At 46.3% G+C, this 27,379-nt stretch overlaps 1 protein-coding gene across 1 annotated transcript in view; it reads right to left on the minus strand.

Annotated features, from left to right (window-relative positions):
* Positions 1-26,961, minus strand: part of Chsy (Chondroitin sulfate synthase) — a 344,497-nt gene extending 317,536 nt beyond the window's left edge. Inside the window, 1 exon segment of the mRNA XM_067122136.1 lies at positions 26,823-26,961. The gene's annotated coding sequence lies outside the window, so the exon portion shown is untranslated.
* Positions 26,962-27,379: the final 418 nt, after the last annotated feature.

Raw genomic sequence — 27,379 nt, forward strand, 5'->3', positions numbered from 1 at the left:
TCGGCTCCCCAAGTAGTGTTCGACAGTTTTTTAATTAGGTTTAATGCTCTTTTACATTTTGATTTCATGTATGTTATGTGGGCTTTCCAGTTCATGTGAGTATCAAATACTAATCCTAAAAATTTTGCTGTTTGGCCAATTGGTATACTATGGTTTCTGATTTTTAAGTCTATTTCTTCTCCTTTTTCCATTTTTTGTTTTTATAAAACATGATTGCTTGGGTTTTATCTATGGAAAATTTAAAGCCTACAGATAAAGCCCATTCATCTATTTTTACTATGCTTTTATTAATGATTCGTTCTGCATGTTTTATTCGAGATGCTGAATAATATATGGCAAAATCATCCATATACAAGTTACTTTTAATACCAGTAGGTAGATTTTTACTGATATCATTAATTGCTAACGTAAACAGTGTGCCACTAAGGACGCTTCCCTGTGGAACACCATTTTCTAGAGGAAATGTTCTAGACAGAACATCATCAATTCTCACCTGAAAACTGCGATTTGTCAAAAGTTTTGTATAAACCTAGGTAAATGTCCACGGATGTTGTTGTTTTGTAAAGTTTTTAATATAGCATACCTCCATGTAGTGTCATATATGCTTTTCAATGTCAAAAAAAGACAGCTACAGTAATTTGTTTTCGTTCAAAACCTCGGCGTATATGGTCTTCTAAGTTACAGAGAGAATCTAATGTAGATCTGTTACACTGTGACCCAAACTGAGTGGGAGTTAAAATTTTATTTTCTCGTATGTGCCATGTTAGTCGAGCATTTACCATTTTTCTCTAGTAATTTGCACATACAACTTGTTAAAGAAATTGGTCTGTAATTGCTTACATTACTGGGATCTTTTCCAGGTTTGGGGATTGGAATAATTATAGCTTTACGCCATTCATCAGGAAATAAATTTCTAAGCCATAAGTGGTTATAAAACTCTAACAAGTATGTCTTTGCCAAAGGTGCTAAATGGCATATCATTTCAAAACAAATATTGTCACCTCCAGGGGCAGATTTATTGCTGTTCAACAGAGCAAATTCTAGCTCTTCCATACTAAATTTTCTATTATAATATATATCTTCTACTGTTTCAAAATTTATTGTTATTAATTCTATATTATTTTTCTTTGTGCAGAAATGCTCATCTAAATTTTTGTTGCTACTTACTTTTGCTAAATTTTCACCTATTACATTACTAATTTCTTTAGGATCAAGTATTCTTTTCCCATCTTTTATTATGGCATGTCTAGGTGGTTTAACATGGGTACCATTTATTTTCCTGAATTTTTCCCATATTTTTTGTATGGGAGTATTTTTAGAGAGATCTGATACATATTTTTTCCATGAAATGATTCTTCCCTGTATTACTTCTCTTTTAAACTTTGCAGATATTTTATTATACAGAGGTTTTAATGTATCAATTTCTAATAATAATATAGTCAGTTTTTGTAAGGTTCCTTCTAATATTGGTAACGTTTTGTTTAATTTACTGAATTTTCTATTCAAATTATTTAGTCGTCTTCCAATTTGGTGTTTTATTTTTATTAATTCTGTTAGTTTTTCAGACCACCATGGGACTTTGTGTTTTGTCGGATGAGATTTGGATTTTGGTATTGCTTTATCAGCAGCATTTGTAATGAAATCAACAAGAAATTCATTAGTTTCATTATGGTCTTTCAAATATTCAAATGGTGGGATATTCCTGGTGTGGAATTCATATTGTTCCCAATCTGCTTTATAAATGTTATATCGAGGGGCATGTTTGGTGGGGTTATTTTGTAATAAAGAAATTAATATGGGGAAATGATCACTTGTATGCAAGTCATCTACTGTATTCCAGTCCAATCTGTCTACTATGTCTGCTGTACATAGAGTTAGGTCAATTGGAATATGTTCCATGTGTTTTAGAAAAATATGTGCTGATTTCGTCATCATTTATACAGCACATGTCATATGAATCTATGAATTCCTCTATTTTAATTCCTGCTCTATTTGATTCTGTACAATTACAGTCCCACATTGGGTTGTGGGCATTAAAATCACCTACTATTAACGTTGGTTCCTTAGTATTATTAAGTAATTCTTTGATTTTGTCAACGTCATAATTTTTATTAGGTTGATTGTACAAATTATGAATTACATAATTATCGTTTTTTATTCGTATTCTAATACTCGACGTTTGCAGATCAGTAAATTTTACAGGTACTTTGTCATAACATACTTTGTTATGTACATATATAGCAGTACCTAAATTTCCCTCTTCCTCTCTTGATGCAGATGCTAAGGTATATTTACCTATCGTTAATATTGTTTTGTTGACATGTTGCAAACATAATATCATTGGTTCATATTCTTTTAATAACCGTTGTATTTCTCCTAGGTGTAATCTGGTCTGTAGACCATTTACGTTCCATTGTATAATATAACTATTGAAAATATTTTTTTATAGCGGTCGGGTTTTACTCTCTTTTTTTGTATTATCAATTTGGAATTTTTCTAACAATTTACTCACGACATTCATCTGTTTTTCCTTATAATAGACTAAGTGCTCAATGCACATGCACCCTTTTTCATGGTTACTCAAATCTGTGTTTTCTTTTTTTCTATATTTCATAAAATTTCTTATAATGTTTGTTAAACCATCTTTTGTTATGCTTTTTTGTTGTTATTGCATAATTCAATGAAACAATCATTACACCCACAAGTATTATCATGTGTATTTCTCTTTTCATTTGCTCTTGTTCCAATTACTGGAGAAGGAGTAATCTCTTCTCCCTTGACATAATCATTATCATCTATGGTATGATTCTCTTGCACTTCTTCAGTGTTCTCGACATTTGCCTTCATAGGTTCTATTATTATTTTAGGAGATAAAGGTATATTCTTAGCTTGTTTTTGTTTTTGTTCCTTTTTCATCTCCTTTATCTTTGGTTTAACTGATGTTTCTCTAATAATAGTTGGTTTCTTCGTTTTGGGTGGTGTTCTCTCCAAAAATATTTTTTTTATCTTTAATTTCCTGTCTATCTCTACCCTCTTCTGTCACTTTAGTAGCAGCATCCTCCTGTGTTTCTATCTGCATTAATATTTCAAATGAATTGGACAAAATATTATCCATCTCATTTGTGCCTGTTTCTTTATTTTTACAATTTTATTTTTTATTTCTAAATTATTAATTTTTTCTTGAGATTTACTTGTCTGTGCTCTGTTATTTCTATCTGTTTCCGTTTTTGCTTCATTTTTGCTCTTGTTATTGAGGAATATGAATGTTTCTTAGATGGATCTTGCATTCCTCTCACTTTTAATTCCAATTTAGCCTCTCTGATAGACATCCCTGTTCGTTCTTGCAACATTTTCAACTCTGTATTGTATATGTAGTACACACACTCCTTGGACCTAGCATGATGATCCTGTCCACAGTTTACACATTTTGGTTCACTACATTTCCATTGTGTGGCATGTTCTGTTAGATCCACAATAAGCACATACAGGTTCATTACGACAGTTTTTCTTTGTGTGTCCATACTTACTACAATTTTGACATTGTAGTGGTTTGGGAACATAAGGTCTCAATTCTCTATTTTGACCTAAAATTTTTATTTTTTGAGGTAACTCTTGACCCTCAAATTTTATTTTTGCAATTCTTAATGCTTTACTATTTTGTTTACTTGGTATTATATATACCTCACAGTCTTGGATTTTGGTATATCTCATTTTAAGAGAGTCCAACAGTATATTTTTGTCAACTGGTTCGTCATTATTTCAGGAAGTACAATAGTACCCTGAATGCTGTTCATAGTGTCATGTTTTTTTACTTTTACATTTACATTGTCAACACTTTTTATTGACAGATAGTCCTCAGACTGGTTTTGGTTGTGGCTTCTATAAGCCACGTCTTCATTTTTATTTGTCTAAACGACATTTCTGTCTTTGAGTGTCTTTTTAATAAGAAGTTTTCTAACTTTAGGGCTGAGATTTGCTGTTCTGTTTCCATGGTTAGAAACCTTGACCAACTTCCACTCCCAAAGAGGGAGTCGAAGTGAGTCAAGGTTGGGTCAAGACGATATTTACTTTTTTTGATTTGTTGTGTACTGGAGCATAAGGTTCCAGTGTGATTATATTTGGATTCTTTATTGTTTTTTCCAAAGAAAGGTTGTTACAAGAGGTTCCATCGGTCGTCATCTGTGCCGAGTCACTACCATCAAAGGGCCCAGGGGTACTCGAATCTTTATTTTCACTTTGCATAAAGATTTGAGGGAAAAAAAAAAAAAAAAAAAAACCTGAAAACCTTAAAAAGATATCATCAGCCTTTCATGGAGTTCATTCCTCCACTAATGGCACAAGTGAGAACCGACTCCCAAATGTCCGCATCCCTACCCTACCCCAAAGGGGATGGCACAACATGATTAGAGTGGCTCAAGTGTAAGCCAACCTGCTTGATAGGACTGAGAGCATTACTAGAGAATACAATCATCCCCACCCTAATCACATTATGGGCAAACCGGACAGAATGCCAAGAGTCCTATTCCCAGAACTAGACCCCTGGAATCCGTGGTCCAGTCCGTAGAATAGTTCCGCCTGAAAACTCAGGTCCGAACATTATCGGGCAGTTGATGGTCCTGCCACAGTTCTCACTATTTAGCTTCGGATATAAACCCAATCCCAGCTATGATACCTTTTCCTATTTACCAGGTCCAAGAAATTTGTACGAAAGTGAAAATATCCACGCTATTTAAATCGAAAGGTTTGTAGGTGATCCGTCAGGGTCCGGGCTCTTATTCTTCATAAGAACGAAGAAGAAAAGCCAGGGCCCCTTACCCCCTCACCACGTGAAGGAACCTACTTCGAGGGGGCCTTTTGGCCCAGGAAGCAGAACGAGAGGTGGCTGAGGTGGGCATTTAATGTAAAGGACCTCAGGTTTTTATAGTTAGGAAAAATACAAATAACTTTAAAAATTTGTGATTTATTCCTACATGATACATAAACCATTGGTCCTTTACATTGGGAAGACTTACATCTTGGAGAGAGGATTCTGAGTAAGCTTCTGAACTGACTGGAATCTGCCTCACTAGGGACTCCTTCCTGGTCATGTATGAGCAAAGGAAGGAGACCAGCCTCTCATGAATTGAACAAAAGTGTGAATGACTGTGTGTTCAATTGTCAGACTTCCGGACCTTTCGAAATAATGTATGTGTGGCAACACTGCTTCAAAAAAAGGCTCAGAACCCAGAGTGTTGGAGACAATACAACTAGGATAACCAATGGGTTTGCTTTACTGTCAGCCCCTCTCTTTCCCTACTAGAGAGAGGGGAGGATTTGCATCTATAAATCTAAGTAAGATTATCCGTTATGTAGACTCACATGCATGACCAGCCTGAACAGCAAGCGACGGAAGGCTACTCAACTCTCTCTGTGAGAGAGGAGAAAAAAAGAGAGAAGGGAGGGAACCAGTCCCCTCCACACATTCGTTCTTTGCTACAGAACACCTCGGGTGAGATGCAAACTGTCCGCAATGGGATCTGGGCAAGCTACACAACTTGTTGAGCAGCTGCCACAGGGCCCAGGGAAAAGGAGTCCCAAGACCTGTGGGCAATGTCCTGAAGGTAGAAAGATATGAGTGGACAGCCTATGCCACTTTCTGTCTTAATACTATACCTGAAAAACCAACAGGATCTTCCAGAGTGCGAGGGACGGACCAATGTCCCTATCCTTGTGAGGTACTTGGAGCAGACTCACAAGGCTAGAAGAAAATGTGTATGAACACTACTTTCTTAGTCGAATAAGTACTAAAGAAGAGTCATCAACTTAGGGCTTGAGATGTCGAGTCCTCTTGGAGACAGTACCAAGGCACTCTAACTGGAAACTGTAGTATCTTGCACGAGCACTACTAACCAGTTTGAGATGGGACTGAATGACTTAAAAGTCTTGCTATGAGTTCCGGGACAAACTCAAGCGTGACAGAACTGCATCTCCTAGAGTGCCATAGTCTGGCTGGAGACCTAGACCTCCACAGACAAGAAGACAAAGCAGGAGACCTCCTTCCTAGGTGAGCTTACCTGTGGGTTGCATCACCTGTCTGGGACCCTGGCACCGTTCCCATGCAAGAACATGCCGGGGGTGCAGTTGCACTTGAGTGTTGGACCTTCACTCTCGTAAATTGGGCCCTGGTCCAAAGACCGGGGACCTTACCGGTGTCATGGAAGTATGCGGGACGCTGTAAAACGGCGGAAGAACCTTAACCTGCCAAGGAAAAAGATTCCCGAGGCAGAGATGGGTGACAGTCTTATCAGAACCCCATGTACCTCTGGCGACACTGGTGTCCAGAAGAACCATGCGCCTGAAAATCCTGTGGCACGGGATTCCGTGGAACCTGTACAACTGCAGCCACTGATACACGGACATCCGAGGACTCCCGTGCACTGGTGGAAGGTTCTTCACCAGCCAGGGAAGATGACTTCTTGGGACCAGTGTCAGAGGGACGGGTGTCCATGGAGACCCATGCCTCTGTTGCTCTCACGGCATGGGTTCCGAAGAGCCCCGTACCATGATTCTCACGTCTGCAGACAGGGAGAAGCAACTGGGAGATCCCTTGCCTCCTCTGAGACTAGAAGATTTTCCATGGGTTGGGAGAGTTTCTGCCAGCGACTGAGGAAGTGGAACGATAGCACAGTACATTGACATCTTCTGATGATTATCGTAGGGAGTCTCCAAAGATTGGGAAATCTTGCGAAGTGTCTGGAGAAGAGGGCCAAATCTGGCTAACAGCTTGCCGAGTTTGCAGCTGCCCACTTGTATACTTGTATCATCAACCTGTAGAGTTGGAGGAAAACTTGTTCTCCCACCTTTTGTTGACAAGTTACTCTTGTGGTGAAAGGAGTACTGATGCTTATCCGCACCGCAGAACATCTTACCAAGATTTTGAGTGTCTGGAAAAGCCAACAGAGCTGTTCTGAGTTTAAAAAATTGGTGTGGAGATGCTTGCCATGCTGGTTCCGCTCATCTGAAGGAAACAAGTCTTCCAGGTGTGCTCCTCTTCCCTCAGTTGATGCGCCTGCGAGCAGGGGTACGATGAGACGGGGAGTGTGCAGAGATACTCAAACAAAGCTCCGGTCATCTAGTCAGTAGGCTAGTTCTCAATATCACAATTTTTAAAAGTAAATTGTATTTTTCCTAACTATACAAACCTGAGGTCCTTTACATTAGGAATTACTTATGGCAAAGCTGGACACGGCCATTAAACTCTTGAACAAGGTGGTTAGGCAGTAACTACCGCAAGGTAGGTGGGAATACCCACCTGCCCAGATGTAAACATTCCAGTTTGCCTTTCGGTCCATGTTCAGATTGAGGGGTGACTTGAAGTGGTCATAATATGTAATGTAAAGGACCTCAGGTTTGTATGGTTAGGAAAAATACAATTTACTTTCAAAAACTGATTTGTTGATTTGTTACAAACCGTTGGTCCTTTACATTACAAGACTCACTGGTTGGAGGGAGGAATCTGACTGAGTCTCTTGAACTGACTGGAGTTCTGCACACCTGGGCTATTCCTCCTGGTCGAAAGAGTGAGGAGGAGTATCATGCCTCTGACATATTGATCGGAGTGTAGGAACTGCAAGATCAAATGACCGATACTGGACCTTTTTGCATGAGTGAGGGGAAGACTCTAGAGTCGGAGGCAGTAAGGAACACCAGAGATTGGGTTACCCTTATTGCCAGTCTTTCCTTCCTCCCCTTGCTAGAGGAAGGAGTGGGATTGGTTCTATGATTCTAGAAGAAAAACAGAATGGGTGCTCGATGTGTAGTCTTAACGCATCAGATGCCAGATCCAGCAAGTATTGATTCGAGTCCCATTCTCATCCCGAAGGGGGAGAAGTAGGAGGATGGGGAAGGAGGAGGAAGAGGGGCCAGTCACTCTCGGTATCCTTCTCACTTCCAGAACCAACACCTTAGGCGAGATGCTACTAGTCCTCTTGAAGGAGCCGGGTAAGAAAACACAAGTTGTTGAGCAGCTACCATAAGACCAAGGAAAAAAGGTTACAAGGGCCTGTGGGCAATATCACAGGAAGACAAGAGTGTGGTCTATGAGACCACATCTTCCTTCCACACCAAGCCATTGATTTCATGAGTTCTCGGGTGGAAAGTACTGGTATCGTCGTCGCCAGCTGCCGAGTACCTCCTTCAATTGCTTCACAAAGCCAGGAGGATGTGTCATTAGACATTTCTTCCTTAGGAGAGATAGTACTAGTGAAAACGTCAGCAACATCCAGGTTAGGAATGTCGAGCCTTTCGGAAAATACCACAGCTCCCTAATAGGACAAAGTAACGAAAGATCTGGATCATTGATACAAAGTCCAAGGAGGAGGGGAACAAGAAGGACTCGAACCCGACAATAGATGCCAATGGATTCGGAGTCCACCTACGACATCCAAGAAGGAATCTAGGTATTGATCACCTTCGCCTGTTCTTTCATCTTCTACGCCAAGGCCGGAGCAAGATGAGAGATGGTCTTAAGAGGGTACATCTCTATCCGACGACTCTCATAAGGGTGCTTGTAGAGAACGGGAAAGGATCCCTAAATGAGAGTCACATGCCACACAGGGAACAGTTCCTTGGGACAGCAAAACCAAAGAAGCTTCTCATCCATAGCTAAATCTTGAATGAGGAGACGAAGGCTACTTCAGATAGAAGACTAGGTTGCAAGGGCCTACGTTCTTCACAAATGAAAGGGGGAGAAGCAACCTTCGGCGGCGAAGACGAGGAAGTCCAGACTTGAAGAGCAACTGTGACCCAAGAAGAAGTTCCGTCAAAAACACCCACCAGCGAAGACGGATCCAGTCCCTGGGACAGCGTTGCAGAGGACTTCAAGAGATATCCAGCTATATCCGTTGCCGCTCGGCAAGAAAGCCTACGCTTGCAAGGAAAGATGGAAGGTCTCCCAGTCCTGAACACACAGGGATGTACTAACTGAAGAACAGCTTCTTGTGTAGCTGCTACAGGAGGTTGGGTCAAGCAGAACTCTTCTCGATGCCTTGGAAGCAGGGCTATCAGGTCAGGCGAAAGGCAAAGTCTTCCAGCATTTGTCTGTAACTAGGGGTGAGCAATGCTTGTGAACCCCTAATGAAACAGACAAATATGGAGGGAAAAACGTAGATATCAATTTTTCCCACAAAGACAGCATGCTTTACTGTAGCGGCCCCTGGGTCTGGTACGAAGGAGCGAGTAAAACTACCAACTTTGCTGTGCAGGGAGGCAACAGAAAGACGGTAGGGATCTCTCAGTCGAGCAGTCTCTTCATGAATCTTCATGATGGAAAGAGTGAACAGCACGTTCCGTCCCAATCACTTGAACCTGAGGCCAAGCTCCCCTACCAGTACATCCCCACCAGGAATGCATCTGGCTAACTGAGCTGTTGAGTTCGCTATAGAACACTTGAGTACCTGCAAATGTTGACAGATGAAGCAGGAGGAAACACCGATTCCCTCTTGTATGTCAACAAATGCCACTACTGTGATTTTGTTGTTCAACAAAACCACTGAGTGTTGCAAAACTCATCCTGAATTATCGGAAGGCCAAAAGGCTACCTTGAGTCCAGGATGTTGATGAGAAGGTATTAATCATCTCAGTCACACAACTTTAAGACAAAGTCTTACAGGTGTGCAGCTATTCCTCGATCGGTGAATCCGGAAGTAGACACAGGACAGGAGGGGAATACAGGCAGTCCCCAGTTATTGGCGGGGTTCCGTTCCCAACAGCGTAATGATAACCGAAAGTCACTGACAACCGATAATCAGCGATAATAGCGCCAATCCTCGGTTATCGGTGCCGGTATCCAGTTATCAGCGCTGATAACCGGGGACCAGCGCTGCCGATAACCATGGATCAGCGCTGATAACCAGGAATCGGTGTCGAAAATCTGGTTATCGTCGTCACTAGACAAGCGCCGTAAAACCGGATCGCCGATAACCGAAGCCGCCGATAACTGGGGACTGCCTGTATGCAAGCATATTCGAAGGTTCCTTCAATCAAGCATTAGCCTAACTCTTTCCTCATATTTCGAAGAGGAAAGCAGGATGGAGGGATGGAAGCAGACCTCCATTCTCCACCATGGGAAAGCTTCTGCAAGGTGACAGGATACCGAGACAATTAGCTCTAGCTGGGCTGGCATTTCCTGAATCGGGAGAGGAAGCGGGATGGAAGTTTGATAAAAAGAATTGCCGAGACCCAATGGAAATAGATACTTCTCCTGAAGGAATCCATTCCCAGGTCTCGGCAATGTTGCTGCCAGCTCCAGAGACTCGATAAGTATCATTTCATCCAGGTATCAGCAGTAGGAGAACTTCTTCCTGGTCGATACTTCTTTCTCTCTTCCCTTCCTCCCTCCTCCCTTATGGAAAAGAGGGTGGAAAGAGACACAGTTATGCCCACTTTCCTAGAAGGGAAGAAGAGGGCTATGTGTTCCAGAATCTTCTTCTGAAGCCTGGGACTTCTTAGGAGTTGAGTGGGGCTGGCTTGAACTCAAGGTCGAGTTGAGATGACTAAGATCTTGGCAAAGGTCTTGGCCATTGTCCAAAGGACAAGGCAGTGCCCTGGTACGAACCTTGATTACCACGGTATCTGGCAAATTTCTTAAGAGAAAGGCAGAAACAAGTAAAGGTTCGTTCCTAAGGGTCGAGCCAACTCGGGACTTAAGAAACCAGAGATCCAAATTGGGACAAAGTCCTTCTTCTTAGCACCAGAATTGCCCATAGAACTCCAGTCAGCAAGACCCTCCGAGGCCAGAAGAATTCGTACTCTGTCAAGGCAGGGGAGAAGCTTGGTGTCTCGACCTGAATGAACTCCCTCTCCAAAGAGAAGAATTCATCTGGTTGAGAATGCTCTCGCAACCAAGGACTGTAGCGGCCCCCGACACTCAGCCTCTCGGGAACTGCAAGGGTTGCGAGTGATGAAGATTATTCATTGGGGGAGCCATGGTCCTGTCCCTGGGATCCTTGCGCTGACGAATAGGCGTGAAGTTCTCTGAAAAACGAGGGCGATCTTCCGAAGAGTGAACCCCTGTACCTCTCTCCTTGGAGGGAGACCTTGACAGATCCCAAGAAACCGTCCTCTGCTACCTGGTTGTACTATGAGACAATCGGGGGACCGACACTTAAAGCACGCCAGGCAGCCGAACTCCGAAGACGAATTCGTCGGAGCTCTCTTAGTCCATCTCGCGCCTCTCTGAACAACAGAGAGGAAAAGAGAACAGGTGAGGAGGAAGAGAACCCCTACCTGTCCTGCCAGTAAGACCAGCGGGAGAGGCGGACTGTGAGCAATAATCAACCAAAAGAGATTACTGCCACATGGGGGAAGAAGAGCGCTTTTGCTGTGGCAAAGCGCTTTCCTGGGAAGAGTAGAAAGTTCACTCGAACAGAGCCAAGAACCCGATTCGGAAAGACCGAGTGGGGCTGAGCCGAGATGCACCAAACTGAGCCGATCACGCGAACGTGATCCAGGGTGGTATGCGGTGAACTGGGAGGCAGGTGGGGCGAGCCGAGCTGAGCCAGTCTCGCAAGCGCGACCAGGGGCTGGGTGGGACGAGCAAGCTGAGAGAACCAAGCCGAGCCGATCACGCGAACAAAATCGGGACTGGACAGGGCAGAACTCGTCTGCCGTGAACTATTGCTAGTTTCCTGAACTCTAAACTCCTTCGAGGCCGAGGCCCCTCGAGAAGAAGGTTCAAAGGGGGAATTCTGTGTCTGCTATCCTGCATGCTCGAACCCTAAGGTTCAAGACACAAGGATGAAACTGGCCAATCAACCGAAGCAGCTGGCGGGCAGTATCAAGATACCTGGCATCTCGACACTGAGACACCTGGCATCTTGGCACCAAGACACCTGGCATCTTGGCACCGAGACACCTGGGTGTCTCAGCACCCAGATACCTGGGCGTCTCGGCACCAAGACACCTGGGTTTCTCGGCACTTTCTCTTGTCCTGTTCCTCTCGTCAGGAGAGTGCTCGTGATTCATAGGATTCGAGCGACCCACAAGACTCCCAAAAATCAGGAGCAGCTACTTTCGGTTTCCTAAGAAATCGAAAAGAGCCAGGCACAGAACCAACCTTAGACGCAGACTTCTAAGACTGGCAATGAGGGGGCAGCCTCTTGAGGCCACGCTCTCGTGGCCCTCAAAACGCCAGACCCCACAGGAGAATGCGAATCGGTTCCCACCAAAGGGCAGGAAGAGCCAATGAGAGACTTGTCTCCTGGAAGAGAGTCAGTCCCTTAGAAGTCCCGCAGGACTCCCGAAGAGAATCTCTTCACTGCTTCTTCTGGTGTTTGAACCAAATAGAATCGAGACACCAGGCTGGGAACCCGACCGAGCACTGGTAAGCACTCGGGGAGTGATTGTGGTGCTGGCAGGAAGAGCTGAGACACCTGGGTGCCTCGGCTGTTTCTCTCGCACTGCTCCCGAACTGGGCCGGGGAGAGTACTCTCTAGACCAGATCGGGATACTCGATATTCCACCGAATCTTGAGCACTCGGAGCGGCTCGCGAACGAGCGCCCAAAGCAGAACCCATCTTAGAGGCGGAACCTCTAGGACTGGGAATGAGATTGCAAACCAAGGTCTGCGAGCCCGCGGCTCCCGAAACACAAAACCCTGGGCTATGCGAATCGATTTCCTAACCTGAAGGCTGGGAAGAGCCAATGAGAGACCCACTGCCTCCTCGGAAGGAGGCAGTCCCTAGACGTTCAAGGGCATCAAGGGGAAAGAAGCAGCCTTCCTCTCCTTCGGCCGACGGAGGTCTGTCCAGTTCCCGGGATCTCCTCAAACTTTGGGAGAGGAAGGGAAGAGGCAGCAGAGGATGAAATCAAAGATAAGTTGAAGATGGCAGCTACCTCGTACACCGTCACTCCGACATCTAAAGGGTGATGGACACGAAACATTGTAACCTCCACAGCAGCTGGGCAGGAACACAACAAAAGCGGCCCAGGACACGACCACCAAGGGAAGCAGCAGGCACGATCAAGATAGCCGATGCAGGAGCTACGGAAGTGGTTCGGAAGGCAGGAACTACGCAACAGCCAGGAACGTCACATGACGTCACCAGCAGCGACAGGAACAATCAGGACGGCTGCACCAGGAGATCAGAAAGAGCCACTCAGAGACTGTCGTCGAGTTAACAGAAGCATAACACAGGAAACAGCAGAAGCAGATGGACCACAGATACACCAGAGGCAGTGCCACAGCATACATGAAGGCCAGCAATGACAGCGATCAGTCCACATCGGTGGGAACAGAGTCGAAATGGTCCCGATGTGGAACTATGCCATTCCAACCAGGTGCTGTGGTCAATCCCAAAGCAACACTGAATGAAAGTCGGGACTCCTTCATGCAAGATATCCCGAGATATCCAGCCAACTACCGCTGTGCCTGCGATGCTCACTGTTAACCTGAAAGAAAAAGCAAAGATGATTAGTAGAGGGAGGCTCCTCTCGCTATGAGGGGAACTGCCCTATGCAGCGAGAGGAGGCCCTTTAGAAGAGGTCGTCCAACCGCCCAAGGGCGCCATGGAAGCGGAATTTACCGACAACACCCGCAACTTCCCCCCCGCAACTCTCTATAGCGCAGGCAGCGAAAACAACACTCAGCACAAGTAGGAAGGAAGTAGTTATGCCCTTGTACACGAAGGGCGGGAGCCAAAGAAGGGAAGTGAACTCTTACGTCCCGATCAATGAAGGGGAGCGAAGATATTACATCCCAATCTAATTTCTCCGAATGTACAAGGGAATGCTTTCAGTATCTAAATAAAGGGCTACTGGAAGAGAAGCATTACCACTCGGTTACGCCCCTCTAAATATGCCCTGGCTGTCAAACCCGAGACACAGATGCAAGGGAATAACGGCTTATGCAAGGTTATCACAAATCGTGGGTTTGTATTAATAAATATCAAACACACGCAATAAATACACAAAAATACAGGAAGATCCCACCGGGATAATAAAAGAGCTTAACAACAGTCAGGCAAAGAGATCAGAAAACACGTCTGCAACGCATGATTGCTGAAAGCAAACTGGAATGTTTACATCCGGGCAGGGGGGTATTCCCGCCTACCTGGCGGTAGTTACTGCCTAACCACCTTGTTCAAAAGTTTAACGGCCATGTCCAGCTTCGCTGTAAGTAATTCCTAATGTAAAGGACTGATGGTTTGTATTTCGTGTCAGAACAATCATTTCTTTCCCAAAAGAATGGAAAGGAATGGAGAGTTCCTTTTTGGAGACCAGAATCCTTGTATTCTCTGCTGAAGGAAGCAATGGAAAACCGTTCCTGAGGATCCGGTTCTCCAAGGGTGACAGGCGGACGAGGAGGTCTGTTACTGTTGAGCTGAATTCTTCACTGAAACTGCTGATATGGGACTGAGATGGAAACACCACCATGACAGGTCACTAAATATTCTGCTCGAGTGTGGGGTTGAGCTTCTCAAACTTGAACCAGACTACCAAGTCCCGTAAGTAGAGAAGTTGTGTTCTGTTCCCCTAAAAAGACCCGCCAAGTAGAGAAGTCGTCTCCTGTTCCCTGAAGAAGACTGATATGTATTCGAAAATACGTATCCTGAAGGGTACTGAAGATACTGTCTTCAGCAATGTCTGCACCTTACAATGAGCCTCAGTCTTCTTCGAAGCCGAATCCTCCTTGAGAGAAGACTGAGGAGGGACCTCCTCGGCATCTCTGATTGTTCGAACCACCAAGTCGGAAGGGCTTGGTCGGGAACCTGGTAAGAGGTGAAGAAGCATCTGAATGCTTCAACACCTTCTCTTGTACTGTGGCTGAACCAGACTGGGGAGCAGACTCTCCAGTACAGATTTGGGAACTCAAGGTTTGGTGAAACCTGAGTACCCAAAGATGAAACTCTCAAATCATGTCAAAGACGATCCACATGAGCCTCCTCTACCCGAGTGTCCGAAGAAGACTCTGGGAAGAGGCAGGCACAGCACCAGTCTCGGAAGAAGACTTCCCAGAACTGGTTCTGAGTACAGGCAGTCCCTAGTTAACGGCAGGCTCGGTGATCGGCGATCCAGTTTTTCGGTGTTTGTCTAGCGACAAAAATCGGCAATCTTCGGCGCTGATATACAATGATTTCCACTTATCGGTGCTGATACATACCTAAAAGAGGTTCCAATAACCAGAAATTGGCAATTTTTGCTTATCGTCATGATGTCAGGACAGAACCCCTGCCGATAACCAGGGACTGCCTGTACAAAAATCTTGAAGACTCATGCACTCAAGCTCCAGAATCCCAATATCTTGGCCTGGTTTGTGATATGGTCCCTGAGTCCAGAGACTGGGGTGAGCCAACAAGAGATCCCTTCCTTCCCTGGGCGAACACCCGAAGAAAAAGTTGAGGAGGTGGCAGCAGACAAAGACGATGATACAACTTCTCTTCCTCAACATTTTCAAGATGGTGGGGAGCAACTAATCTCCCCTATAGGCCTACAGGTTGTTGTTTGGTGGCCAGGTAGGAAATAGCCCTACCTCCAGACTGGCACAGTCTCCTGACAACGGAGTCCTCTCCAAGGGTGATCGAACCCAAGGAGGCAGCAACCTTGGATACTGTGAAGGACACAGATCCAGCCAAAAGACCATCTGGACAGTTGTCATAGTGTTGTGCACAAGTTTATTTTCGTAACTTGTGTGACATATTATTGTTCCCATCTTACCTGCGTTTTTCTTCTAAGTCGGCGACATATTCGTCCACAGCGTCTCTTCCCGTAGTCAGCAGTTTAAGGGGTTTATTATTAGGAAGGGATTTCTATGAAATGTAATTATATCTCTCAGAAAGGCGTAATGGAGACGAATGGGTAGCTTCTTACTTTAATGATGAAAGTTAATTACATACACAAATACAATTACAGTTACAGTTTTACTATCTTGAAAACCACTCTTGCTAGTCAAAGTTCAGTTTATGTCTGGTTAAGTAGCCCGCAGTCAGGGTATGGTTAAGTAGCCCGCGGACCAAATCTGGTTGAGCAACCCGTGGTCAGAGTCTGGTTGGGACCACAGGAGCTAGGGGGAAGTGCTGCGTCTTCTCGTATTGGTGACTATCGACTCTAATGATCTTTCTCTGGCTTCGTTCTACTCTGGAACCCCTGGTTCTTCTTGCTATCTTCCATCTCCTCCCTTGAAGTTACCTCATTGGAAGATTTTATCTGTAAGGCCTCCCCTCGAACAGCTTGACTGGGAAGGACAGTTGTGGGTGTTCTTAAAATCTCTCCTTAGAGGATTTGATTGGAAATGACCTCAGGAGTAGTAGTGGCTCCTCCCTAGAGGTCTAATTGGAGAAATGGTGAAATACTTCTCTTTGTCCAGCCCCCCTTTTCTTGGAAATTCATGTAAACGCCTCCTATTGAAGGCGGGGTTATAGATATGGCTAGAACGTTAACTCCTGACGAGGTGCTTGGTCAGCTCGGTCACGAGGACACAGGTTCAAAATTTCATGATCGGTTTTATGGCCCTGGGCGCAATACACTTGCCCACTGTTTTGAGTTCGCGTAAGATGGTTTCCTGCTTTTTAGCTTGCTTGACATATCTAGCCTCGGTAATGCATAACAACCAAGGCTTAATTGTTGTTCTGTCTCTCTCTCTCCTCTCTTTATTCTTTCTCTCTCTCTTTATTCTTTTTTTTCCTCTCTCTCTCTTTATTCTTTTTCTTATGCTTCCCTATTTAATCTTTCTTTATATCACTACATCACTCTGTCACGCTACCTCACACTGCTCTCGGTGTGATAATAAAAAATGTAGTTTAAATGGAGAGTTGTAAATTCACATACAAAACAAATTATTTATATGACTGCCCATAATATAAAATACATAGATATATGTAACACAAATGATAATACCCATATAAATTAAGCAAGAAAAAAAATGGATACTGAATAATTCAAGCTAATGCAATAATGGTAAAATAATAGATCAATAATATATTGCAGAAAATTCATACATTATACAATGAATCATTACTTAAAAGAAATATGCACACAATGAATCATCACACTGTAAAATGGTTAACTGCAATAGTAAATATATAACAAAAAATCAATAACATATAAAGAAATTGGCAGTAAATCATGTCTATAAGAACACTATTCTTCTTCCTTGGCCCTTTTAATTTCTTTTATAATCTTCTCAATATATGAAATTACTACATGTTTGACTAAAATTGCAAATATAACAATTTTTAAAAGTAAATTGTATTTTTCCTAACTATACAAACCCCAGGTCCTTTACATTAGGGATTACTTTCAGGCGTAGGCTGGAAACGGCCATTAAATGTCAGACTTCTGGGTCCCTTTGCATGAAAGAGGAAACGTCAGTTCATGCAAAGTAGGCTAGGAAGAATTTGACGTCGGATGACAATAAGGCAAATACAAGCATTGGGTTTGTCTCATAGTCATGGTCTCCTTCCTCCCCTTGCAAGAGGAAGGAGTGGGGTTGCTTCTATTAACCTGAGCGGAAATAGAACGGGAGCTCACGTTATGTGCTTATCTGCCTTGATCGCCCGGTCCAGCTTGTAATGGCATGTCCACTCCCTGCCCGTGGGAAGAGAGCCAGGATGGGGAGAAAGAAGAGAGGCCAGTCACTCAACATTCATTCTCCCAATCACAACCGTACAACATAGGCGAGATGCAACCTGTCCCATTAGGGGAGCTGGATAAGCTACACAACTTGTTGAGCAGCCACCACCACAGGACCCAAGGAAAAAGTGTCCAAGGACTTGTGTGCAACATCCCGGAGGTAGAAGGAGGTGAAGGTAGTCTGTTGGGACCACACACCCGTCTTCAGCACCTGTGGTACCGACACATTCTTCCGGAATGCGAGGGATGGACCAAACCATCGACTTCGTGAGCTCTCGGGTAAAAGGTACCGGTATCGTTGTCGTCAGCTGCCAAGTACCTCCTTTGATCGCTTCACGAAGTCAGGAGGAAGATGTGTCCTTAGACACTTCTTCCTTGGGAGAGACAGTACTAGTGAAAACGTTGACGACATCCAGGTTAGGAATGTCGAGCCTTTCGGAAAGTACCGCAGCTCCCAATAGGACAAAGTAACGAATGATCTGGATCATCGACACAAAGTCCAAGGAGGAGGGGAACAAGAAGGACTCGAACCCGACAGTCGATGCCAATGGATTCGGAGTCCACCTACGACATCCGAGAAGGAGTCGAGGTATGATCCCCATCCCTGTTCTTCCATCTTTTGCGCCAAGGGCAGAGCAAGATGAGAGATGATCCTAAGAGGGCATATCTCTATCCGACGACTCTCGTAAGGCACGTGCAGAGCATGGACAGGAACCCTAAACGAGAGTCGCATGCCACCCAGGAAACAGTTCCCTGGGACAGCATGACTGAAGAAGCTTCTTGTCTGTAGCTAACTCTCGACTGAGGAGAAGAAGGCTACTTCAGATAGAAGACTAGGTCGCAAGGGCCTACATTCTTCACAAATGAAAGGAAGAGAAACAGCCCTCGGCGGAGAAGACGAGGAAGTCCAGACTTGAAGAGCGACTCTGACCCGAGGAGAAGCTCCGACAACGACACCACCAGTGAAGACGAATCCAGTCCCTGGGAAAGTGTTGCAGAGGACTTCAAGGGATATCCAGCTATATCCGTTGCCGCTCAGCGAGAAAGCCTGTGCTTGCAAGGAAAGCTGGAAAGTCTCCCAGTCCTGAACACACAGGGATGTACTGCCTCAAGAACCACTTCTTGTGTAGCTGCTACAGGAGGTTGGGTCAAGCGGAATTCTTCTTCATGCCTCGGCAATCAGGTCGGATGAAGGCCAAGTCTTAAGTATTTGTCTGTAACTCTGGGTGAGCAATGTTTGTGAACCCCTAGCAAAACGGACAAATACGGAGGGAAAAAACGTCGATATCGAGTTTTCACCAAAAAGACAGCATGCCTCAAAGGAGCGCCCCCTGGTCTGGTGTGAAGGAGCAAGAAAAAACTACCAACTTGTGTGCAGGGAGGCAACAGAAGGACGGTAGGGATTTCTCATTCGAGCAGTCTCTGCATGAATCTTCTTGAAGAAAGATTGAGCAGCATGTTCCGTCCCGATCACTCAAACCCAAGGCCAGGCTTGCCTACCAATACATCCCCACCAGGAATGCATCTGGTTAATTGAGCTGTCGAGTGTGCAATAGAACAACACTCGAGTACCTGTAAATGTCGAGATGAAACAGGAGGAAAAAACGACTGCCTCTTGTTTGTCGACAAATGCCACTACTGTGGTTTCTTGTTCAATGAAACCAGTGAGTGCCGCAAAACCCATCCTGAATTCTCGGATGGCCAAAAGGCTGCCCTGAGCCCAGGATGGTGATGAGAAGGTACTAATCGTCTCGGTCACACAAATTCAAGACAAGGTCTTACCAGTGTGCGCCTATTCCTCAATCTGTGAATCTGTAAGTAGACACAAGATGTGAGGAGAATATGGAAGCATATTCGAAGGTTCCTTCAATCAAGCATTAGCCTAACTCTTTCCTCATACATCGAAGAGGAAAGAATGGAGGAAAGGAAGCAGACTTCCATTCTCCACCATGGGGAAGCTTCTGCAAGATGACAGGGCTGGCATTTCCCGAATCGGGAGCACGGGAGAGGTGGCGGGATGGAAGTTCGATGGAAAGAACTACCGAGACCTAAGGGAAATAGATACTTCTCCTGAAGGAATCCATTCCCAGGTCTCGGCAATGTCCCTGCCAGTTCCAGAGACTCGATAAGTATCATTTCGTCCAGGCATCAGCAGTTGCAATCTTCTTCTGAAGCCTAGGACTTCTTAGCTAAGGAGTTGAGGGGAGCTGGCTTGAACTCAAGATCGAGTTGAGATGGCTAAGACCCAAAGTTCTTGGCCACTGTACAAAGGACAAGTCAGTGCCCCATGTGCAAACCTTGATTACCGGGGTATCTGGTAAATCTCTGAAAGAGAAAGGCAGAACCAAGAAAAGGTTCGCCCAAAAAACTGCAGACGGCAAGACCCTCCAAGGCAAGAAGTATTCAGATTCTGTCGAGGCAGGGGTGGAAGCTTGGTGTCTCGACCTGAATTAACTCCTTCAAGAACGCTCTTGGAAGCCAGGACCACGGCGGTCCCTGACACTCTCGGCCCCTCAGGAACTGCAAGGGTTGCGAGTGATGAAGGTATTAATTGGGGGAGTCGCGGTCCTGTCCTGGGAATCCTCGCGCCGACGAATCGGCGCGAAGTTCTCTGAAAACACGGGGGCAATCGCAACTTGAAGAGGAAGACCCTCGCTGTTTCTGATGCGTGAAACTCCTGTACCTCTCCCCTTGAAGGGAGACTTTGACAGATCCCATGAAACCCTCCTCCGCTACCAAGAAACCCTCCTCCGCTACCTGGTTATAATACGAGAGAATTGGGGGGACCGATACCCAAAGCACGCCAGGCAGCTGAACTCTGAAGAAAATTTCGTCGGAGCTCTCTCTGTCCGTCTCGCGCCGGAGAAGAGAACAGGTGAGGAGAAAGAGTATCCCTACCTGTCCTGCCAGAAGATAAGCAGGAGAGGCGGACTGTGAGCGATAATCAACCGAAGGAGATTACTGCCACAAGGGGGAAGAAGAGCACTTGTGCCGTGGCAAAGCGCTTTCCTGGAAAGAGCAAAAAGTTCACTCAAATACAGCCGAGAACCCGAATCGGAAAAAACCGAGTAGGGCTGAGCCGAGCCGATCACGCGAACGCGATCCAGCTGGTTGGTATGCGGTGGACTGGGAGGCAGGCGGGGAGCGGCGAGCCGAGCCGAGCCAGTCTGGCAAGCCGAGTCGAGTCGAGCCAGTCTCGTAAGCACGACCGGGGGCCGAGCCGAGCCGATTGCGCGAACACAATTGTAACTGGGCAGGCCAGACTCGTCTGCTGTGAACAATTGCTAGTTTCCTGAACTCTAAACTCCTTCGAGGCCGAAGCCCCTCGAGAAGAAGGTTCAAAGGGGAATTCTGTGTCTGCTATCTTGCATCCTCGAACCCTAAAGTTCGAGACACAAGAATGAAGCCTGGCCGAGCAACCGAAGCAGCTGGTGGGCAACCATATACCTGGATCGCCTCGCACCCAGACACCTGGTGGGCAGACAGACACCTGGGTGTCTCGGCACTCTCTCGCCCTATGCCTCTCGTAAGGAGAGCGCTCGTGATTCATAGAATTCGAGCTATCCACGAGACTTCCAAAAATTGGGAGCGGCTGCTTTGTTTCCTAATAGATCGAAAGAGCCAAGCACAGAACCAGTCTTAGACGCAGACTTCCAAGACTGGCAACGAGTGCGTGGCCTCGAGAGGCCGCACTCTCGCGGCCCCCGAAACGCAAGATCCCACAGGAGAATGCGAATCGGTTCCTGCCTGAGGGCGGGAAAAGCCACCGAGAGACTTGTCTCCTGGAAGAGAGTCAGTCCCTTAGAAGTCCCGCAGGACTCCCGAAGTGAATCTCTTCCCTGCTTCTTCTGATGTTCGAACCGACAGGATCGAGACACCAGGCTGGGAACCCGACTGAGCACTGGCAGACACTCGGGGAGCGCTTGCGGTGCTGGCAGGAAGAGGAGCCGAGACACCTGGGTGCCTTGGCCCTTTCTCTCGCACTGCTCCCGAACTGGGCCGAGGAAAATCTCTCCAGACCAGATCGGGATACTCGATATTCCATAGAATCTCAAGCACTCGGAGCGGCTCGCGAACGAGCGCCCGAAGCAGAACCCATCTTAGAGGCAGAACCTCTAAGACTCGGGAACGGGATCGCAAACTGAGGTCTGCGCACCCGCTGCTTCCGAAACACAAAACCAGGGCTATGCGAATCGGTTTCCTAACCCGAAGGTCAGGAAGAGCCAACGAGAGACCCACTGCCTCCTCGGAAGGAGGCAGTCCCTAGACGTCCAAGGGCATCAAGGGGAAGTAGCAGCATTCCTCTCCTTCAGCCAACGGAGGTTTGTCCAATTCTCAGGACCCCCTTGGACCTCGGGATAGGAAGGGAAGATGCAGCAGAAGACAAAATCGAAGATAAGATGAAGAAGACGGTGGCTACTTCCACAGGGCGGCTTCCTTCACCTCCACTCCGACATCTTCTACAGGATGGTGGACACTAAACATCGTAACCTCCAGGGTAGTCCGGCAAGAACACAATGGACGCAGCCAGGACACCACCACCAGGAGAAGCAGCAGGCATGATCAGGACAGCCGATGAAGGAGCTACGGCAGCGGTTCGGAAGGCAGGAGCTACTGCAACGGCCAGGAACATCACCTCTACAGGGCGACTTCCTTCACCTTCACGCCGACATCTTCTACAGGATGGCGGACATCGTAACCCCTGGGGCAGCTGGCAGGAACACAATGGAAGCGGCCCCGGGCACAACCGCCAGAAATGGCAGGAATGATCAGGACAGTTGATGCAGGAGCTATGGCACAGGTTCGGAGGGCAGGGGCTATTGCAACGGCCAGGAACGTCACTTCCGCAAGGCGACTTCCTTCCCTTTCACGCCAACATCTTCTACAGGATGGCAGACATCATAACCTTCAGGGCAGCTGGCAGGAACACAACGGAAGTGGTCCCGGGCACGACCACTAGGAGAAGTAGCAGGCACGATCAGGACAGCCGATGCAGGAGCTATGTTAGCGGTTCGGAAGGCAGGAGCTACTGCAACGGACAGAAATGTCATTTGAAAGTCACCAGCAGCGACAGGAATGATCAGGGCGGCTGCGGCAGGAGACCAGGAAGAGCAGCCCAGAGACTGTCGTAGAGTTGACAAGAGCATAACACAGGGAACAGCAGGAGCAGATGGACCACAGATACACAGGAGGCATGCAACAGCACACATGAAAACCAGTAATGACAGCAATCGATGCACATCGGTGGGAAAATATGTCATCTAACCAGGTATTGTGGTCGATCCCGAAGCAACACTGAATGAATGTCGGGACTGCTTCATGCGGGATATTCTTTGATATATCCAGCCAACTACTGCTGTGTCTGCGATTCTCACTGTCAACCTGAAAGAAAAGCAAAGATGATTAGTAGAGGGAGGCTCCTCCCGCTACAAGGGGAACTGCCCTACACAGCGGGAGGAGGTACTCTAGACGAGGTCGCCCGATTGCTCCCCGCCCCTGGTCTTCACCCAATGAGCGAGCGAAGAGGGCGAAGGAGAGAGATCTACTAAAGGGGAGAAGGAAGAATCTACGGGAAGAGAAAAAAGGACGGAGGGGAGGCCACTAAGGGCACCGAGGAAGCGGAACTTATCGACGACGCCCACCACCTCCCACTTGGCCCGTAATTCTCTAAGCGCAGGCGGTGAGCAACACTCAGCATAAGTAGGAAGGAATTGGTGATGCCCCTTATACACGGAGGGCGGAAGCCCAAGAAGGAAACGAACTCTTACGTCCCGATGAACGTAGGGGAGTGAAGATATTACATCCCAACTATATCTCCGAAAGTACAGGGGTGCCTTCAGTATTTACGTGAAGGGCTGCTGAAAGAGAAGCATTACCACTTGGTTACGCTACTCCAGTTTCACCCTTGGCCGTCAAACCCAAGACACAGGCAGGGAACGACGGCTTATATAAGGTTATCATAAATTGTGGGTTTGTATTAATAATCAAACACACACATATATATATAAACAAAAATACAGAAAGATCCCACCGGGATAATAAGAGCTTAACGACAGTCAGGTGGAGAGAACGAAAACATGTCAGTAACGCATGATGGCCGAAAGCAAACTGGAATGTTTACATCCGGGCACGCGGTTATCCCCGCCTACCTGGCGGTAGTTACTGCCTAACCACCTTGCTCAAGAGTTCAACGGCTGTTTCCAGCCTACGCCTGAAAGTAATTCCTAATGTAAAGGACCGAGGGTTTGTATATTGTGTTGGAACAAACACAAAACCCAGGGCTAAGTGAATCGGTTTCCTAACCCAAAGGTCAGGAAGAGCCAACAAGAGACCCACTGCCTCCTTGGAAGGAGGCAGTCCCTAGACGTCCAAGGGCATCAAGGGGAAGAAGCAGCCTTCCTCTCCTTCAGCCGGCGGAGGTCTGTCTGATTCCCGGGACCCCCTTGGACCTCGGGAGAGGAAATGAAGCAGCAGAAGACGAAATCGAAGATAAGATGAAGACGGCGGCTACTTCCACAGGGAGACTTCCTTCATTTCCACTCCGACATCTTCTACAGGATGGTGGACACGAAACATTGTAACCTCCAGGGCAATCAGGCAAGAACACAATGGAAGCGGCCCAAGACACCACCACCAGGAGAAGCAGCAGGCATGATCAGGACAGCTGATGCAGGAGCTACGGCAGTGATTCGAAAGGCAGGAGCTACTGCAACAGCCAGGAACGTCACTTTCCACAGGGTGACTTCCTTCACCTTCATGCCACCATCTTCTACAAGATGGCCGACATCGTAACCTCCAGGGCAGCTGGCAGGAACACAACGGAACTGGCCCTGGGCACGACCACCAGAAGAAGCAGCAGGCACGATCAGGACAGCTGATGCAGGAGCTATGGAAGTGGTTTGGAAGGCAGGAGCTACTGCAACAGTCAGGAACGTCACATGAAAGTCACCTGCAGTGACAGGAATGATCAGGATGGCTGTGGCAGGAGACCAGGAAGAGCTGCCCAGAGACTATCGTCAAGTTGACAGGCGCGTAACAGAGGTAACAGCAGGGGCAGATGGACCACATATATGCCAGAAGCACTGCCACAGCATACATCAAGGCCAGCAATGACAGCGATCGATCCACATTGGCGGGAACAGAGTCAGAACGATCCCGACATGGAACTATGTCATCCAGCCAGGTGCTGTGTCTGCGATGCTCATTGTCAACCTGAAAGAAAAAGCAAAGATTATTAAAGAGGGAAACTCCTCTTGCTATGAGGGGAACTGCCTTACGCGGCGAGAGGAGGTACCCAATAAGAGGTTGCCCAACCCCTCCTCCCCTCGAGGTCTCCACCTGATAAGCAAGCAAAGAGGGCGAATGAGAGAGATCTCTACCGAAGGAGAGATAAGGAAGAACCTGCAGGGAGAAAAAAGGACGGAGGGGAGGCCACCAAGGGTGCCATGGACATGTAACCTACAGACGGCGCCCGCAACCTCCCACCTGCCCCCACAACTCTCTAAGTGCAGGCGGTGAAAACAATACTCAGCACAAGTAGGAAGGAAGTAGTCATGCCCTTGTACACGGAGAGCGGGAGCCCAAGAAGGGAAGCGAACTCTTACGCCCCAATCAATGTAGGGGAGCAAAGATATTACGTCCCAATCTAATATTTCTGATTGTACAAGGGAATGACTTCAGTATCAAAATAAAGGGCTACTGGAGAGAGACTTCAGTATCTAAATAAAGGGCTACTGGAGAGAGACTTCAGTATCTAAATATAGGGCTACTGGAGAGAGACTTCAGTATCTAAATAAAGGGCTACTGAAGAGAGACTTCAGTATCTAAATAAAGGGCTACTGGAGAGAAGCATTACCACTCGGTTACGCTCCTTTAAATATGCCCTTGGCCGTCAATCCAAGACACAGCGCAGGGGAACAACGGCTATGCAAGGGGGTCTGTATTATTAATATCAAACACAATTTATACGTAATATATACACAAAATACATTAGGATCCCATCGGGATAATAAGAGCTTAACAACAGTCAGGCAGGGAGATCCGAAACCACGTCTGCAATGCATGACGGCCGAAAGCAAACTGGAACGTTTACATCTGGGCAGGCGGGAATACCTGGCGGTAGTTACTGTCTAACCACCTTGCTCAAGAGCTTAACGGCCGTTTCCAGCCTACGCTGAAATTCCTAATGTAAAGGGCCGACGGTTTGTATATTGTGTCGGAACAATTGCAATGTTTACATCCGGGCAGGCAGTACTCCCGCCTCCTGGACAGTAGTTAACTGCCTAACCACCTTGTTCGAAAGTTCAACGGCCATTTTCCAGCCTACGCTGAAAGTAATTCCTAATACACAGGACCGACGGTTTGTATATCACGTTGGAACAAATCCACTTTTTACCATAAGTTCCCCTATAACACTGCGCATGAGTGATAGTACTCCAGGATGGCTAGCATACAATAACATATCAGTTCTGAGGTTCATTACAGGTTAATTACAGTCGACCACAGGAATTAATTACAGCAGACCACCAGAAATAAGAGTACATTTTTGATAAGCAATGAAAATACTGTAGAAAAACTCAATTTCCAAGGTAAAAAGCCATGTGGAGTTATACTCTAGTTCTACCAAGAGAGAACATAAATGGAGGTACAGTAAACGGAATGAAAGAGGTTGCAGCTAGGGGCCAAAGGCAGGCAGCAAAAACCCTTAGGTAAGGTCTGCAGTGCACCATGTGTGGTGCACAGACAGCACTAGCCTAACCTCCTATGGAGTCCTACTGTGGAGTACTTCCTCGTTGGGCGAGTGGGTTCCATTCTCAGCTAGCACTCTGCTGGCCACAAGTTCGAAACTCCAACTGACCAATGAAGAATAAGAGGAATTTATTTCTGGTGAGAGAAATTCATTTCTCGCTATAATGTGGTTCGGATTCCACAATAAGCCGTATCCCTCCCTTGCTTTTTACTGTGGAGTAGGCCTAGGCAAAGCTACCTTTGGGCACCACCACTACGGCTTTGCCTAGATGAGCCCTGGTTCCAAGTTCGTCACTGGATATACAGGGCTCTGCAGTAACATCCTGAGAAACATGCCATTGCCCGTCAAAACAAGTGGCTGGGCCTAAATCATACCAGCACCTAGGGTACCCTGGGCTAGTTAGCAGGCTCAAGTTCACATAAAATATTGGCCTAATATTAACGTCAAGTTAAAAATAAAAACTTACGTAATGTATACGCTTTAGCTCCTTTATTTAGGCCTACTGAAACAAAAAGTTAACTTTCAGGAGACATCAACTTGCGTTTTCCATCCCTGTGTCAGGCCGAGACTCAGCGTCGGTAGGTGACATAACGAAGTAAACACACTGAACTTTGAAGTAAACAACAGGCCCGGCCTCCGTTTTCTTTCTGACAAATTCCTCACGAAGGGCGGCAAGAAGAAGTGTAATGGTATAGGTACCCTTTTTTCTCAACTTTTTAATTAGGAGACTGACTCTTAAATTTAACATATAAACGCTCTGTTACCTTTTCTTGGGTTACCGATAAGCCCACCTCAAAAATGTTTTTGCCCTTATGAATCAGTCATCTGGGAGGGTTGATACATTGATGCAAAATATCTTTTGTCATCAAGGATGAAAAAATTTTGGTTATGACAACGACGTGTTTTATTATTCAAGGTGCAAAAAGTCAATGGAAAACAATTTTTATTGTACAGATGTTTCATGGCGCATGTATGTATACTTAATTTCGTTTGAGAACAATGCGTCATTGCCCTAAACTTTCT

This window comes from Macrobrachium rosenbergii, chromosome 2 (genome assembly GCF_040412425.1).
Source record: "Macrobrachium rosenbergii isolate ZJJX-2024 chromosome 2, ASM4041242v1, whole genome shotgun sequence".
In the NCBI taxonomy this organism is placed as follows: Eukaryota; Metazoa; Arthropoda; class Malacostraca; order Decapoda; family Palaemonidae; genus Macrobrachium; species Macrobrachium rosenbergii.